The 14,938-nt window shown below is 35.5% G+C and overlaps 2 non-coding genes across 2 annotated transcripts; both read right to left on the bottom strand.

Annotated features, from left to right (window-relative positions):
* Positions 1-3,587: 3,587 nt before the first annotated feature.
* LOC121206680 (small nucleolar RNA R71) lies at positions 3,588-3,694 on the bottom strand. The gene has a single exon (XR_005901795.1). It is a non-coding gene; the product is annotated as a small nucleolar RNA R71 (small nucleolar RNA).
* Positions 3,695-13,819: 10,125 nt separating this feature from the next.
* Positions 13,820-13,926, bottom strand: LOC121206648 (small nucleolar RNA R71). Its single transcript, XR_005901734.1, has one exon. It is a non-coding gene; the product is annotated as a small nucleolar RNA R71 (small nucleolar RNA).
* Between the last annotated feature and the right edge of the window lie 1,012 nt (positions 13,927-14,938).

The following is a 14,938-nucleotide window of genomic DNA, read 5'->3' as shown; positions in this document are numbered from 1 at the left end:
GGGACCACAGATCTGAGCTCAAAATATTTATTTTATTATTTTACTAAAGTTTATAGCATGATAGAATTATTGTGTGAAAGTTTCGTAAAAAAATTTTACTATTTGACTGCTTAATTTGGTAAAAAGGACTAAATCGCGAAAGCGTAAAACTTGTGTTCTATTAGCTAAAAGTGTCTAATAGGTATAGAACCTTAAAGTAAAGGTCTTTAAGTGGTAAATAGGCCATTTATAGGTTAGCAGATGATGATAGCATGGCAAATGGTGTAATTTATAATATTTTTAAAGGTTATTAAGGTAATTTGGTAATTAAGGTTAATTATAATAAAATAAAACAAAATTCTTTCTCTATTCATCATCATGAACTGAAATTAGGGTGAATAAAACACCATTTTTACTTTCTTCATTTGACCAAGCTATTTTGAGAAATTAAAGTACGATTTTTGATCTGTTTTTAATGATTTTTATGTTTTTTAGATCGTTGCTTCGTATTCTAGCTAGCCCGTACCTTATATTTTGAAATTGTTAAAGATTTATCATGTTTCCATTGTTGAATGCTTGAGTAACTTGATGGTTGATGATGGATTTTGGATAATTGTTGATAGTTAAACTAGTTATGTAAAGTGATTTTTGACAAAAATGTCAAACAGGGAATAAATTGATAAATTATAAATTATGTGGGTAAAAGTGTGAATAAATTGGAAATATGGACTGTTAGTAATATGAGGTAAATTCGGCTAAGCATATAATTGTACTAAATTGCATGAATTTGCAATTTTATGTGAAAAGGACTAAATTGTAAATATGTGAAAGTTTAAGGGAAAATGAGTAAATTTTCTAAAATATGAATTATGGGCTAAATTGAATTGATTGAATACTAAATATACTAAATTTGATAATATATAGATCAAGATAAGTCGATATCAGAATTAAATCGGGGAAAAAGAAAAGTAGATGAATAGTCGATAGTTTCCATCCGAGCAACTCGTGGTAAGTTTGTATAATTAGAATGGAACTTTTAAATACTTGTATTTATTTCTAATGAATGTGTACAATTGAGTAATTGATATACTTGGCATACTAATGCTTTATCGATATAGTTTGATGGTTACCGAGCCCCGTTTGAACTGTAAGAATTCATAAGATACGAGTGACATGTCACTAGGGTTATCGTTTTGGTTGAGATCCTGCATGTGTTGTGGACTCACCGCATCTTGTATGAGCTTACCGATATATCAGCTTGTAAGAAGTTACTGTTCTCAGCTCGTATGAGCTTACTGTTCTAGCTTGTTAGAGCTTACCGTTTTAGCTCAATAGAGCTTACTGTCATCAGCTTAGGAGGAGCTTACTGTTCATAGCTCGAAAGAGCAGTAAGTGATAAGAAATTGATGGATTATTGATTTATATGCACTGTATATCATCCAAGTATCCCTCGAGATTCTAATAAGTTCAACAAGCATAAATTCTGTTTATATGGATGAAGTAATGTTTATACGGATGAGGTACGGTTTTCAAATGAATTATTGTTTATATGATTGGAAATGAAATGTTACTGATAAACGGTAATTTATACATATTTTTACCTCATGTTTAACCCATTTTATGGATGATTTCCCATTAGAATTGGTGAATCCGATGCTGCTAATGCTTTAATTTCATGTTTTATACCTAGGAGAGCACAGGAAAGCGAAAGGAACTAGAAACGGGCCAAAAACAGAGAAAATGGGCCAACGTACGAAATCAACATGGCCTGGACCTCCTTACATGGGCGGACCACATAGCTGTGTCAATTTGGTAGGCTCGAGCACGGCATGAAGTAATCACACCCGGGCGTGTCCCTGCCAAGCGCAAGTTGAGTCCAATTCAGAAAAGGCTAATTTTGAGGGCTCTTAGGCATTCCAAAGCCTATAAATACACCCTAGAGGAGGAAGAAAAGGGTCACACAGAATAGGGGGCAAGGAATTACTCCAAGAAAGCCGATTGATCCATCTCAGAAGCCGGATTCATCATCAAGACTGAAGATCTCTCCTCAATTTCCCTTCAGGAGTTTTGGGTTTTCTTTATGTTTTGTATTCTTTATTATTCTGAGATGTTTTCTTGTTTAGTTATGAAATAAAACCCCTAAATACCTAAAGAGAATGAAACCTAAGATGAATCTTGTTATTATTTTCTGAATCGTATGATAAATATTTAACTTGTTCTTAATTATGTGTTCTTAATTCTTGTTTTGATATCTCAAGATACTGATTCAAGATAAGCTCTTATTCAGAGGAGGAATAGACCCTGTTTAAGAGTACATTTGTCATAATTAAGCGGAGTTGATTGCGTGTCTAGACATAGGGTGACAAGATTTTGCCGGATTAGGGTGAAACCTAATAAGGGGATCCATAGATCAAGTTCATGCAAGCCTAGAGTGTTAATTAGAGAAAAGTCTCGGTTATTCAATCTAGGGATTAGACGTTATTAGTCTTGAATAGGGATAATAACATAACTTAGGGATCTCTACGGAACAAGTTAAATGAGCAAATCGTCCAATTCGGAGCCAGAATAACAAGTACAGTGTAGGTGGATTTTTCCTTAGGTATTGCCTTCATTCAATCGATTTTCCCAAAAACAATTTCCCAATTCTATTCTCTGTGAGTTCTTAGTTTAGATAATTAGTTAGTTAAAACAAAACCTCTTTATTCTTAGGCTAGATAATTAAAAGACAGTCATTACTAGTACTTTTAGTTCTTTTGGTTCGACAATCTGGTCTTGCTAAAACTATACTACTATTCGATAGGTACACTTGCCTACATCGCGATAATAGTCAGTTTCAAGAACGAGTAATTATAAATATTTAAAAACTATCATGAAATCATGCGATCAAGTTTTTGGCGCCGTTGCCGGGGAGCTAAAATATTAGGAACACTCAATTTTTATTACTTTAGCCATTTATTTTTCTTGCAATTTAATTTAATTTATTATTATTATTTATTAATTTACTTGTTCTTTCTCTTGGTAGGTTTTTATAGTTTATGACTAGAAGAAACCTATCAGGACCACTACTTTTTGACGAAGAAATCAATCGCACAGTATGCAAAAACCAAAGAGAAATAAGGCAAAGCTTAAGATACACAGAGAACGACCAAGAAGACGATACTCAAACCCCGACTGAAGAGATGGCTGAAAACCAAGACAATCAGCTACCTCCTGCAATTGTGGCTAATCAAAATCCTGCTCCACGCACTATGTATGATTATGCTAAACCTTCTTTAACAAGAACTAAATCTAGCATAGTTAGACCTGCTGTAGCTGCAAATACTTTTGAACTAAAACCTAACACAATTCAAATGATACAACAGTTTGTTCAGTTTGACAGTTTGCAGGATGAAGATCTCAATGCTCACTTAGCAAACTTTTTGGAATTTTGCGATACATTTAAAATCAATGGCGTTTCTTATGATGCCATACGTCATCGGTTGTTTCCCTTTTCATTGAGGAATAAAACTAAACAGTGGTTGAACTCATTACCACGAGGGTCAATTACTACTTGGGAATAAATAACCGAAAAATTTTTACTCAAATACTTTTCGTCGGCTAAAATGGCTAAATTACGTAATGATATCTCTTCGTTTGTGCAGATGGACTTAAAAACACTTTATGATGCATTGGAGAGATACAAAGACTTACTAAGAAGGTGCCCTCACCATGGGTTACTGCTTTGGCTTCAGGTTCAAACATTCCATAATGGCCTGAATCCTTCGACTTGACAAATGGTTGACAAGCTGCTGGCGAAACCATCAACAATAAAACACCTGAAGATGCCTATGAGTTTATAGAGGATATGTCACTGAATAACTATTAGTGGCAAGTCATGAGGACTAAGCCAACTAAAGCAGCATGCATTTATAATGTCGATTCAGTTACTATGCTGTCAAACTAGGTAGAACTTTTAAATAAAAAGATTGATGGTTTTCTTAGTTCTTCATAGGTTCACCCAATAATGCAGTGCGAAGCAAGTGGAGGTGGAACAAACCATTCGGAATACCAACCTTATGGCCACAACATGGATAACTAGCAATTAAATTACATGGGTAATAATCCTCGACCTCAGAACAATCCATATAGTAACACTTACAATGCAGGTTGAAGGAACCACCCCAATTTCTCGTGGGACGGTCAAGGAAATCAAAGACCACAACATCCTCTGGGTTTTCGACAACCACCCTATCAACAGGAAAAGAAGCCGAACCTTGAAGAGATGCTCTCAAAGTTTATATCGGTGTCAGAAACCCATTTTCAGAACACTGAGACAGCACTTAAAAATCGACAAGCTTCGATCCAAGGGCTCGAAACTCAGATAGGCCAGCTTTCCAAACTGATCTCAGAAAGACCACTAGGAAGTTTACCTAGTAACACCAAATCAAAAGAGCATGTGAAAGCAGTTACGCTAAGGAGTGAGAAAGTGTTAGCAGAAAATGAAAAGAAGCAAACACAAGAAAATAGTGACAAACTAGTGCCGAAGGAATATAAACCTCAAGTTCCATACCCAGCAAAATTGAAAAAAGACAGCATTGATGCACAATTAGGTAAGTTTCTTGAACTTTTTAAACAATTACATATCAACTTACCTTTTGTTGAAGCCATCTCGTAGATTCCTACATACACAAAATCTTTGAAGGAGCTTCTAAGAAATAAAAAGAAATTCGAGGACTTATCTACAATAGAACTCAACGAGGAGTGCTCAGCCATACTCCAAAACAAGCTGCCAACAAAACTAAAAGATCCAGGGAGTTTTACTATTCCTTGCTTAATTGGTAGTCTGAATGTTGAGAAAGCCCTAGCTGATTTAGGCGCTAGCATTAATTTGATGACATATAAAATGTTTAAACAACTTGGTCTTGGGGAACCTAAACGTACTAGGATGAGTATTCAATAAGCCGATAGATCTGTTAAATATCCTAGGGGCATTATAGAAGACGTACTTGTGAAAGTAGATAAATTCATAATTCCTATTGACTTTGTTGTCCTTGACATGGATGAAGATATGGAAGTGCCTTTAATTTTAGGGCGCCCACTTTTAGCCACTGCTAGGGCTATAATCGATGTGGGTGACGGTAATTTGGTACTTAAAGTATGTGACGAGCAGATTACCTTTAAAATTTATGATGCTATGAAATTTTCTAGGGAACAGGATGACTCATGTTATTTTATTGACTCCATTGATCATATTACTCAAGACTCTTTTTAGGAACTTTTACAGAAGGACACGACAGAACTATATCTAGCTAAAGAAGAGGAGACAGATGATGAACCTAATGAGCATTCTTCAAGACGAGTAGCATATGAGGGAATTAAGATGAATGATGAACTTAAGTAAAAACCCTCTATTGAAGAGCCTCCTAAACTGGAACTTAAACAATTACCAAACCACTTGGAATACGCACTCCTTGGAAATAATTCTATATTACCAGTTATGATTGCTTCTAACTTGCAACCCAAGAAGAAAGAGGAATTAATCCAAGTATTGAAAGAACATAAAAAGGCCATAGCTTGGAAACTTTTTGAAATTAAAGGAATCAGCCCTTCTTTTTGCACCCACAAAATTTTGATGGAAGATGAATACAAACCGTGTGTGCAAGCTCAAAGGCGACTGAACCACAACATGAAGGAAGTTGTAAAAGCCGAGGTAATTAAACTTCTAGATTCTTGAATTATTTATCCTATTTCTGACAGTTCTTGGGTAAGTCCAGTGCAGGTTGTCCCTAAGAAAGGAGGCATGATAGATGTGACCAACGAGAAGAATGAATTAATCTTAACAAGGAGAGTCACAGGATGGAGAGTTTGCATTGACTACAGGAAACTGAATGATGCCACAAGAAGAGATCACTTCCTCTTGCCATTCATTGACCAAATGTTGGAAAGATTATTTGGGCACATGTATTACTGCTCTCTAAACGGACTCTCCGGTTACTTCCAAATCCCAATAGCTCCTGAAGATCAAGAAAAGACGACATCCATATGCCCATATGGTACGTTCGCTTATCGTGGAATTCCTTTTGGATCATGTAATGCTCCTGCCATTTTTCAGCGCTCTATGATGGTCATCTTCGACGAACTCGTGGAAGATATCATGGAAGTATTTATGGATGATTTCTTGGTGTTCGGTAACTCTTTCCATCTCTGCCTTAAAAATTTAAAATTAGTTTTAATAAGATGTGAGGAAACAAACCTTGTACTTAATTGGGAGAAATGTCACTTCATGGTACAAGAAGGTATTCTATTAGGGCATAAAAATTCTAGTAAAGGGATTGAGGTAGACAAATCTAAAATAGAAACAATCGAAAATTACCCCTTCTAGTTTGGTTAAGGCTATTAGAAGCTTTTTAGGACATGCTGGTTTTTATAGAAGATTTATTAAGGATTTTTCCAAACTAGCTAAGCCTTTGACTAAATTGCTAGAAAAGGATATACCTTTTAACTACAATCAGGAATGCTTAGAAGCATTCAACACTCTAAAGGATAAATTAATTAATGCTCCAATTGTAATTGCACCTGATTGGAATTTACCATTTGAATTAATGTGTGATGCGAGTGACTTTGCAGTAGGTGCAGTTCTGGGACAGTTGAGAGACAAACATTTTCAACCTATCTATTATGCTAGCAAAACTTTGACAACTACACAAGAGGATTATACTACTACGGAAAAAGAGTTGCTAGCTGTGGTTTTGGCATTTGATAAATTTTGATCATACCTTATATTGTCTAAAGTTGTTGTTTACACTGACCATTCCGCCCTTCGTTACCTTTTAACTAAAAATGATGCAAAACCTCGACACATTTGATGGATTCTCCTATTGCAGGAATTCGACTTGGAAATTCAGGATAAGAAAGGAGCGTAAAATTTCGCGGCTGATCATCTGTCCAGGCTTGAGAACTCCAATACCAGAGAATTAGATGAAGTTGAAATAAATGATTCATTCCCTGAAGAACAATTTTTCTCTATATCTGACTCTGAGGTACCTTGGTTTGTAGACATCACAAATTTTTTAGCTGCTAACATTATCCCAAAAGGGTTAACACACCAGCAAAAGAAACGATTCTTTAATGATGTGAAAAACTACTTTTGGGACGACCCCTTTCTGTTTCACAGATGTGCAGATCAAGTCATTAGAAGATGGGTTACAAGATCAGAAACATCAAAAATATTGGAACATTGCCACTCAGGGCCAATCAGAAGACACTATAGTGGAACTAAGACTGCACACAAAATACTTGAATCAGGTTTTTATTGGCCTTCGTTATTCAAAGACGCTAACAGGTACGTTACTTCATGTGACAAATGCCAACGGACAGGTAACATAACTAAACGTGATGAAATGCCTCAAAACTATAAGCTTTCATGTGAAATATTTGACGTTTTGGGTATGAATTTCATGGGCCCATTCCCTAGTTCATTTGGGAATAAATACATCTTAGTAGCAGTTGATTACATGTCCAAATGAGTGGAAGCCCATGCTCTACCTACTAATGATGCTAGAGTGGTAGTACGTTTCCTTAAGAAACTTTTCTCAAGATTCAAAACACCTAGAGCAATTATCAGTGACAGGGGCACTCATTTTTGTAATACCCAATTTGAAAAAACCCTTAAGAAATACGGAGTTCATCATAAAACAGCCACCCCATACCATTCTTATACTAATGGACAAGTTGAAGTAGTGAACCGAGAAATCAAATGGATCCTTGAAAAAACAGTAGAATCAAATAGAAAAGATTGGGCAATGAAGGTAGATGATGCCTTATGGGCTTACAGAACTGCTCTTAAGACCCCCATAGGGACATCACCTTACAAACTTGTTTATGGAAAATGTTGTCATCTACCATTCGAACTAGAGCATAAAGCTTTTTGGGCTATTAAATTTCTAAACCTTGATCCCGAACTTGCAGGAAGAAACAAGTTGATGCAACTGAACGAGCTTGATGAATGGCGAGCCAATGCGTACGAAAATTCACGCCTATACAAGAAAGCAACAAAGAGGCGCCATGACACTCTTTTAAAGCAATGAAAACAATTGGAAGTTGGAGATCTCGTCTTACTATACAACTCAAGACTCAAATTGTTTCTTGGGAAACTTAAATCACGATGGTCAGGACCTTTCTTAATTCAATCTGTTCTTCCATATGGCACAATAGAGGTAAGTCACCCATCATACGGTACTTTCAAAGTAAATGGACATCGTCTCAAACTTTATAATGGTGAGAATTTAAAAACGATGGAGAGGAGCTATGACTCCACAAACCGCCCTGAATAGACCAAAAGGTAACAATCAAGCTTAGACTATAAACAAATGCTTCTCAGGAGGCAACCCGAGTACTAACGATTTTTAACTATTTAAATTTCAAGTTTTAAACATTTAGGTCACTAACAGAGTATTTGAAGCACAGGTTCCCAACTCCACACAGCTGCTCACACGGCCGTGCTTAAGGTCATGTGACCAACACGGATGGAAACACAGTCGTGCGATACGGCCATGCGAAGAAAGGGTAAAAGGATTTCCCCAAACACGGGCTATGATAAAACACCACGGCCGTGCGACATGGGCGTGGTCGAATTCGCCAAATGAACACGGGCGTGCGACACGCTCGTGTCTAACACCCGTGGACAACACTATCAAAATAACACGGGCGTGTACAGAGCTACACGACCATGGGAGAAGTGAATCACATCACACACGGTCGTGCGACATGATCATATAACCACACGGCCTATACACACGGGCGTGCCTGAAGGCCGTATGACGACACCTTAATTCGCGACGAACACGGTCGAGCCACGACCCACACGGGCGTGTGCACTGGCCGTGCCATTTGAGAAATTAGAATAATTCTTTTATTTTATTTTTCTTTTATTAAGTTTTTAAGATTCATTTGTTTTACTTTTAAACACGGCTTATCTTTGTGACTACTATCAAGATTATTCCCTTCACACTCTTTTTATCATTCAGAATCATGCTTGACATCCAGATTTATTTCCAATACTCAATCTTGCCAATCCAAGAATATCATCCATTCTTAATACAGGAAGTTTCACTTCTCCCCCTAACTTATTTTTATACTCTAATAGCTATTTTTGTACATTGAGGGCAATGTACGTATTAAGTATGGGGGTATATTTATTTCATTATCAGAAAAATCCCTAAATGACTACCTTGTTCTCTTGAAAAGCTCTCATATTATATTTAGGATAAATTTTGATTGATTTATGATTTTTATTGATATATCTTGAATTAAAACATAGACATTTATGCATTGATTGTTTAAACTTCAAGACATTAGAGAATCAAGCATGATAAGTTGATTTTTAATAATTTAAAATCTTAGGTTGTTTCCCCAAAGTTTAGGTATTACTTTGAGTTGGAATTCACAAGTTTTAAACATTAAAAAGCCATAATTTTTGTGAGATTTTTGAGCCTTTTAAGCATCTATTGATTCTTTCATGCTCACTTTTCTTATTGCTTTAAGTGCGTCAGTATTGAACTGTTTTTCTAGAGCTTGCTTGATTATGCATGTCGAGACCACACCAATTGATTTGATAAGTGAAAATGATTAAGGCACTTAGGATTAACCTGCTTATGCCATGAAAAGCCTACCTCCATGATTAACCCCTAGTAAACCTCCTTGAACCTAACAAGCCATTTCTTGTATTACCCTTAATATTAACCCTTAACCCATTATTGTTGAAATCCCCTAAATTAATCCTTATTTTTGTTGAGATTTCAGTTGAACAAATTGCTTAGCTATGTCTTGCTCTTAATAGTTAGTCTATTCTATTTAACTTGTTCTTAAAAAAAATTACGTATTCACATTAGTAATTCTATATTCTGAAAAAAAAGCTCTATTGTACGCAAGTAATGATTAACTCTTTTTCTGGTTAGGAAATTTTCCAATTCAATCTTGATTCTAACCCTTTCTTTCAACTTGTGACCACACCCCCTAACCAAGCCTCATTACAACCCTCTAAAGACTTTTTGATTGATGTATCATCTTAAATTATAGTGGTGGAGATTTGATTCTCATGCAAGCCTATGGTAATGACCTTTCATTATAGAATATTGAGTGCTTCATTTATTGCCCTTAAACACCTCGAGTGATTTGAGTGATTCTTTAGTGATGATATGAAACTTTGATATTCTGAATCGAAGATAATTACTTAGATGAGGGGAGACACCTATGTTTTCGGAATAAAATGCTCAACTTCGAATGTTTGAAACTTTTATGTTCTTTTAGTTGAATTATAAATGTATGATTACCTATGGATTAATTTGAGATATTATCGATAGAAATTATAAGTTAAGAAAAATTTATTTTTATTATGAGTTGAAAATTTTGCTTGGGGACAAGCAAATGCTTAAGTGTGGGGGTATTTGATAACCCGTAATTTATACATATTTTTACCCCATGTTTAACGCATTTTATGGATGATTTCTCATTAAAATTGGTGAATTCGATGCTCCTAATGTTGTAATTTCATGTTTTATACTAGGAGAGCATAGGAAAGCGAAAGGAACGAGAAACGGGCCAAAAACGAAGAAAATGGGCCAAAGTACCAAATCAACACTGACTGGACCTCCTCACACAGGCTGACCACATGGCCGTGTCAATTTGGTAGGCTCGAGCACGGCCTGAAGTAATCGCACACGGGCGTGTCACACGGGCGTGTCCCTGCCAAGCCCAAGTTGAGTCCAATTCGGAAAAGGCTAATTTTGAGGGCTCTTAGGCATTCCAAAGCATATAAATACACCCTAGAGGAGGAAGAAAAGGGACACACAGAATAGGGCCAAGGAATTACCCCAAGAAAGCCGATTAATCCATCTTAGAAGCCGGATTCATCATCAAGATTAAAGATCTCTCCTCAATTTCCCTTCAGGAGTTTTGGGTTTTCTTTATATTTTGTATTCTTTATTATTATGAGATGTTTTCTTATTTATTTATGAACTAAAACCCCTAAATACCTAAGGGGAATGAAACATAAGATGAATCTTGTCATTATTTTCTGAATCATATGATAAATATTTAACTTGTTCTTAATTATGCGTTCTTAATTCTTGTTTCGATATCCCAGGATACTGATTCAAGATAAGCTCTTATTCAGAGGAGGAATAGACCCTGTTTAAGAGTACATTTGTCATAATTAAGCGGTGTTGATTGTGCGCCTAGACATAGGGTGACAAGTTTTTGCCGGATTAGGGTGAAACCTAATAAGGGGATCCATAGATCGAGTTAATGCAACCCTAGAGTGTTAATTAGAGAAAAGTCTTGGTTATTCAATCTAGGGACTAGACGTTATTAGTCTTGAATAGGGATAATAACATAACTTAGGGATCTATACGGAACAAGTTAAATGAATAAATCGTCCGATTCGGAGCCAGAATAACAAGTACAGTCTAGGTGGATTTTTCCTTAGGTATTGCCTTCATTCAATTTCCCAAAAGCAATTTCTCAATTCTATTCTCTGTGAGTTGTTATTTTAGATAATTAGTTAGTTAAAACAAAAACCTCTTTATTCTTAGGCTAGATAATTAAAAGACAGTCATTACTAGTACTTTTAGTTCCTTTGGGTTCGACAATCCGGTCTTGCTAAAACTATACTACTGTTCGATAGGTACACTTGCCTACATCACGATAATAGTCAATTTCAAGAACAACTAATTATAAATATTTAAAATCTATCACGAAATCACGCGATCAGTTACCAATGTTGTACATGATATATGAATTTGGTATGATGCAATGTATTGAGATATGTATTTAAATGAATAACTTGTGATGAATGCTTGTGTTTAGGCATTGTGTAATTGAATTAATACACTTTGATTATTTTCCTTGATTTTGGTATTTATGGTAAGTTTAATTCTAAATTATACGGGCTTACTAAGCTATAAAGCTTACTCTATTTCTTTTTCCATGTTTTATAGAGGTTTGATAGCTCGCTCGTTTCGGACAAGTCAGAGTTACTATAAACTGAAAAATATATAGGATTTTTCCTATGTAAATTGTCACCTTTTTACTTAAATTTGTCGTTAAAATCAAGTAATTGATTAACAAATTAATGAAATATGTGAAAATATGAAAACGGGACATAGAAATTATTAAAATGTGATTTTATGCTTTATTATTTAGTTTTCATGCATAAAATGGCTTATTTAATATTAAATTGAGCATATTATATTTTTATGACATAAAGTGGGTCATGCATGATTAAATTAAATAATAAAATATAAAATTATATTTAATAATTCATTTTAAAATATTTCATTAATAATTTCGGTATTAATTAATTTAATTAAGTTGGTAAATTTTAATTCTTTGGTCCTCTAACTTATTGATTTATTTTTGGACACGTCTGAGAGCTTTAATTTGATTACAAAATTGTCCAAGTGGAGGCCCAAGTCAACGCAAAATTTGGCTAAATATGGAGGCTCATAAACCATCTTTTGGTATAATTACACAAGGTCCTTGAAGAGTTGAAGAAATCAAAGATTTGGCCGAGGATTTGCTAGTGACCGAGTCTTAGTCCTGAGTTGTTGAGGAATTCAAATTGACCAAGAATCAAGAAAAATCAGCCACATTTTCTCAATTCATGGCCGGCCACCCTTGGAAGGAGTTTTAAAAGATGGACACTCCTATTTTTAGCAAAGTAGCTCCCATGCCTCACTTATAAATAAAAGCCCCTTTCTCACTTTTTCAATCATCCCTCACTCATTTATCATTCTCTCCTCTCTCAATTCTCTTATCTTTCTTAGTCTTCATGCCTATCATCATCTTTACATAAAGATTTTGAGTAAATTATCCTCTTAAAGAACCCTTGGTCGGCCTCCTCGGAGAGCCATCAGCAAAGGAGCAAAGCGAAGGAACGAAAGAGCCCTCATCAGTTAAAGTCTTGGGTGACAGCCACTCTAAATTAGGTTTAATCTTTCTTACTTTAATTTAATTCAAGAATGTTTGCTATGTGTTCTTTGTTCTTGTTTACAACAATGATAGCTTAATTTTATTTAAGCTAGGATGATTACTTTGATTTAATAATAATTATTTGATTCATACTTATAATATTTGTACCTCAATCGATCATGTTTTCAATTAAAATCAAGTCTGTATTTCATTCATACGTGATTGAAATGCACCTGAATCAGCTGAGTGATCCTAACCAGACGATGGCTAATGGACGCATAATTGAAATGTTCATGCTTAATTTATATCCTAGCCCGATTAAATTGCAGGTTGCTTAACATCCCTAACCAGGCTATGTTATCTGCATAGTTTTTAGATTTGTGTGATTAAACTGTTTCAAACCTAACACGTCCCTGTTACCTTGCATGAATACTAAGAAACCATTAGTAAATAAGGATCAATAAAATGTGTATTTACTAAGTAAAAGATTCCAAAAGGACCTAACTTGGTTTCCAAACTCATGAAAGATCGAGTTGCCATGGAATGTTTTTCTGAATATTGATAAGAATGTTGATAATAATTTGAGTTTAATTAAACCGTTAGTAAATAAGGATCAAACCAGTGCTGTTTAAAATTCTACATACGGTGGGCCAATTTAGTGGTATGCCCCTTCAAAGATCCACATCTCCACCTTCGATTGTTTATGGAGGTGAGTGACTCATTCAAGATAGCCGGTGTGACTAAAGACGAACTGAGGTTGAAGTTATTTCCGTAGACGTTGTAAGATCGAGCACGAGCATGGCTCAATTCATTGCCACCAAGTTCTATATCTACATGGCAAGAATTAGCCGAGAGATTTTTGGTTAAGTATTTCCTGCCTAGCAAAAAAGTTAAGTTGAGGAATGAGATCACAACTTTCCAACAATTGGATGACGAGCCTTTGTATGAGGCTTAGGAGCGGTTCATGGAGTTACTTCGTAAGAATCCTTATCATGGGATTCCTCATTGTATCCAGTTGGAGACATTCTATAATGGTCTCAACGCACATACAATATTGATGGTAGATGCTTCTACGAATGGTGCAATTTTGTCTAAGTCCTATAATGAGGCTTATAAGATCATCGAGTGGATTGCGAGCAACAACTATCAATGGCCAACAAATCAAACAGCTTTAGGAAGACGTGTAGCCGGAGTTCATGAAGTTGATGCTCTCTCTTCGTTATCAGCTCAGGTATCATCTATTTTTTTCTATGTTAAAGTAGTTTACCACTAATGGTGCTAATAATTTTGCAGCTCAGTCACCAAGTTCGTTTGAAGTAGTTTCCTATGTGTACTGTGGGGAAGGTCATTCTTTCGAGAATTTCCCATTGAATCCCAAGTCAGTATACTATGTGGGGAACCAACATCAAAATAGGAGTGGACAAGGACCCCAGTCTAACTTCTATAATCCTTCATGGCGTAATCACCCCAACTTTTCTTGGAGCAACCAAGGAAATGGACTAAACAACAACTTTATGTAGCATAGACCCAACGAATCTCAGGGGTTTAATCAGCAAGCTCCAAAATCACCTTAAGCTGAATCATCAAATAGTTTGGAGAACTTATTGAAAGCATACATGGTGAAGAATGACACTTTAATCTAGAGTAAGCATTAAACTGAAAAATTTGGAATACCAAATTGGTTAGTTAGCTACGAAGCTTTGTAATAGACCACAAGGAACCCTACCAAGCGATAATGAGAATCCAAGAAATTTGGGTAAAGAACATATCAAGGCAGTAGCATTACGAATTGATAAAATTCTAAAACCCTGATTGATTAATGTTGAGGATGAGCCTATTAAAAAGGGGGAAATTCAACCAGCTATTGAAGTCCCTACACCAAAAGAGTCAGAATCTGCAAAGATTGACAAGGTAAATCCTAGCTTAGTGAATTCAGATACTTTAACATCTTCTTTCAATGCAGATTTACCTACTCAGAAGAGTTGTCTGATTCAACTGAAAGTTCTATCAC

Source organism: Gossypium hirsutum, chromosome A01 (genome assembly GCF_007990345.1).
Source record: "Gossypium hirsutum isolate 1008001.06 chromosome A01, Gossypium_hirsutum_v2.1, whole genome shotgun sequence".
NCBI classification, from domain to species: domain Eukaryota; kingdom Viridiplantae; phylum Streptophyta; class Magnoliopsida; order Malvales; family Malvaceae; genus Gossypium; species Gossypium hirsutum.
Note: the sequence above shows the minus strand (reverse complement) of the source record. Positions and strands in the feature narration are given on the sequence as shown.